This window comes from Rhinopithecus bieti, unplaced genomic scaffold (genome assembly GCF_001698545.2).
Source record: "Rhinopithecus bieti isolate Rb0 unplaced genomic scaffold, ASM169854v2 scaffold_13690, whole genome shotgun sequence".
Lineage (NCBI taxonomy): Eukaryota > Metazoa > Chordata > Mammalia > Primates > Cercopithecidae > Rhinopithecus > Rhinopithecus bieti.
In genome coordinates, this window is record NW_016807525.1 from 119,354 (window position 1) to 123,501 (window position 4,148).

The window sequence follows — 4,148 nt, forward strand, 5'->3', positions numbered from 1 at the left end:
ATAGTTAACCAAGAAAATGCATACTACATACACACATTTCTCTTATTTGCTTTCACATTGAAAGATTAGAAATTGCAAATGTAGTCCCTCAATTTAGGGTAAATTAACAAAAGACTCATGTTTCAGCTTAGCATGTTATTGTATGAAACTTATAGGTAACAGATGTCATTATCTGCAAAAAAAAAAAAAAATAGTATGGCTAGATTCAGTAACTATCTAGCCAAGCAAATGATAGACCAATTAGATTAAGATCCTAGCAGGTGCATGTAGAAAGCATTTATGTGTGATGATGTGACCCTTCCCCAAACACCTTTTACTGCCTCCTTACAGAGATCCCAATTTTTCCTGAATGACTCAGTTTGAATACTGGGAACTGAGAGTGCTCAGTGTCCAGAGTTGATTACTGGGAACAGAGTTAACACATTTATTCTATATTATGAAGACATTTTATGAATCTTACTCTGCCTCGGAAAGGCTTTTTTTTTTTTTTTTTTTCTTTTTTTTTCCTCGAAGTTTCACTCTTGTTGCCCAGACTGGAGTGCAATGGCGGGATCTCAGCTCAACTCAAACTCCGTCTCCCAGGTTCAACCCAGTCTCCTGCCTCAGCCTCCTGAGTAGCTGGGATTACAGGCATGTGCCACCATGCCTGACTAATTTTGTATTTTTAGTAGAGACAGCGTTTCACCGTGCTGGCGGCCAGGCTGGTCTCGAACTCCCAACCTCAGGTGATCTGCCTACCTCAGCCTCCCAAAAGGTTGGGATTACAGACGTGAGCCACCATGCCCGGCCCATTTTATTTTTTTAGACAGACTCACTCTGTCACACAGGCTGGAGTGCAGTGGTGTGATGTCAGCTCACTGCAACTTCTGCCTCCTGGGTTCAAGCGATTCTCCTGCCTCTGCCTCCCACGTAGCTGGGATTGCTGGCATGTGCCACCATGTCCGGCTAATTTTTGTACATTTATTTATTTATTTATTTATTTAGATGGAGTCTTGCTCTGTCGCCCAGGCTGAAGTGCAGTGGCGCGATCTCAGCTCACTGCCACCTCTGCCTCCCAGGTTCAAGCAATTCTCCTGACTCAGGCTCCTGAGTAGCTGGGATTACAGGTGCCTGCCACTATGCCTGGCTCAGTTTTGTATTTTTAGTAGAGACAGGGTTTCACCATGTTGGCCAGGCTGGTCTCAAACTCCTGACCTCAGGTGATCCACCCGCCTCGGCCTCCCAAAGTTCTGGGATTACAGGCGTGAGCCACCACACCCAGCCTAATTTTTGTACTTTTAGTAGATATGGGGTTTCACCATCTTGGCCAGGCTGATTTCAAACTCCTGACCTCAAGTGATCTGCCCGCCTCAGCCTCTTAAGGTGCTGGGATTACAGGCATGAGCCACTGTGCCCGGCTAATTTTTTCTAGTATCAAAGGAATCATCAGGGTCTTCCCTTTCTTTTGATTCATTTATTTTCTTGGTTCTGAAATTTTTTTTAAATATGGAATGCTTCATGAATTTGTGTGTCGTCCTTTCACAGGGACCATGCTCATCTTCTCCATGTCACGTCAATTTTAGTATGTGTGCTGCCAAAGTGAGCACTGGTTCTGGATTGATTGATTGATTTGTTTATTTTTGAGATGGGGTTTCACTGTGTCTTCCAGGTCAGAATACAGTGGCATAATCATGGGTCACTGCAACCTTCACTTTTTAGGGCTCAAGCAATCCTCCCGCCCGGGCCTCCCAAAGTGTTGAGATTACAGGCATGAGCCACTGTGCCCAGCCTAGAATTTTTAACTGCTCACTTTGATGCCTGGTTTTGGTTGTACTAGACATTCCCACTACTTTTTTCTTTAAAAATTACTGGTTTGTTCAGCTCCTTAAAAGGATCTTTGGTGTTTTATACATCAAAATATGTGAGGCCAGGCATGGTGGCTCAGGCCTGTAATCCCATCTATTTGGAAGGCCAAGATGGGAGGATCACTCTAGGCCAAGAGTTTGAGACCAGACTGGGTAACATAGTGAAACCCCCATCTCCACAGGAAAAAAAAAAAAAAAGCCCGGGTGTGGTGGTGCAAATCTGTAGTCCTAGATACTTGGGAGGCTGAAGCAGAAGAACTACTTGAGCCTGAGAGTTTGAGGCTGCAGTGAGCTATGATCATGCCACTGCACTCCAACTGGGATGACTGAGTGAGACCCGGCCTCAAAAATAAATAAATAAAATAAAATAGACAATAGAATCTTCTGAGCTTTTTACCCTTTCCACAGGTTATAGGTGCCTGCGAGAAATAGTGTTACAGGTAGACATTTTTCATTGCGATATAACTGGGATACCTTTTCTAACCATGTTATTGTGCAGACAGAGAATGAAAAGTCAGTCGGCTGGGGCTATAGCAGGAATTCAGGCATTGTGCAAATGGCTCAATTTGAAGGGCCTTTTTTTTTCTTTTTTTTTTTTTTTTTTTGAGACAGAGTCTTGCTCTGTTGCCCAGGCTAGAGTGCAGTAGGGCAATCTCGGCTCACTGCCCCCTCAGCCTCCCAGGTTCAAGCGATTCTTATGCCTCAGCCTCCCGAGTAGCTGCGATTACAGGTGCATGCCACCATGCCCAGCTAATTTTTGTATTTTTAGTAGAGACGGGGTTTCACCATTTGGCCAGGCTGGTCTTGAACTCCTGATCTCAAGTGATCCTCCAACCTCGGCCTCCCAAAGTGCTGGGATCACAGGCGTGAGCCACCATTCCTGGCCGATACCCTCCTCTTAAGTCTGGATCAAACCTGCTAGTTTGCTTCTTTTTTGTTTTTTGTTTTTTTGTTTTTCCTAATGAGACAAGGTCTGCTTTGTCCTCCAGGCTGGAGTGCAGTGGTGTGATAGTTCATTGCAGCCTCAACCTCCTGAGCCCAAGAGATCCTCCTGCCTCAGCCTCTTGAGTAACTGGGACCACAGTCACATGCGATCAGTCCCAATTAATTTTCTGTAAAGGCAGGGTCTTCCTATATTGCCTAGGCTGGTCTTGAACTTCTGGCCTCAAATGATCTTCTCACTTCAGCCTCCCAAAGTGCTGAGATTACAGGCATGAGCCACTGTGTCCAGCAAGAAATAAGAAGGTTTAATTTATTGGTGTGAGCTGGCCAGTTGGCTGTGCAGAGAGCTGCTGATGTGAGTGGGTTTAGGGCCAGGGTGAGAAGCCATGATCCTTACGAGCTCCTCTGCACCTCCACCTTCTGGAAAAGGGCAGAGTCCCCTCAGTCAGACTCTCCACCGGCTCTCGGTGGGCCCTGACTCAACATACTTCTGACTTGTTGTCATTGTGGTTCCTGGTTTGTGGCACTAAGCATTATTATTATTATTATTATTATTATTATTATTATTTTGAGTCAGAGTCTTACTCTGTTGCCCAGGCTGGAGTGTAGTTGTGCAATCTCAGCTCATTGCAACCTTGACCTTCCTCGTTCCAGCAATCCTTCTGCCTCAGCCTCCCAAATAGCTGGGATCACAGGAGCCCACCACCAAACTCAGCTAATTTTTGTATTATTATTATTTTTTAGAGATACTAGGTATCCCTATATTGCCCAGGCTGGTCTTGAACTCCTGGGCGATCCTCCCACCTCAGCTTCCCAAAGTGCTAAAAGTTACAAATGTCAGTCATCACAATCTGGACAGAGTTTTTTAAAAATCAAATTGAGATTTTATTTCAAAATTTAAACAAGATTTTAATATGTTTAAATTAGGCCAGGTGTAGTGGCTTACGCCTATAATCCTAGCACTTTGGGAGACCGAGGCGGGAAGATTACCTGAGGTCAGGAGTTCAAGACCAGCCTGGCCAACATGGTGAAACCCTGTCTCTAGTAAAAATACAAAATTTCTGGGCCAGGCATAGTGGCAAGTTCCTGTAATTCCAGCACTTTGAGAGGCCGAGGCAGGAAGATTGCAAAGTCAGGAGTCTGAGACCAGCCTGGCCAACATAGTGAAACCCCATCTTTACTAAAAATACAAACAATTAGCTGGACGTGCTGGTGGGAGCCTGTAATCCCAGCTACTTCGGAGGCTGATGCATGAGAATCGCTTGCACCTGGGAGGTGGAGGTTGCAGTGAACCAAAGTCGTGCCACTGCACTGCAGCCTGGGTGACAGAGCAAAAGTTTCAAAAAAAAAAAAAAAGAAAGC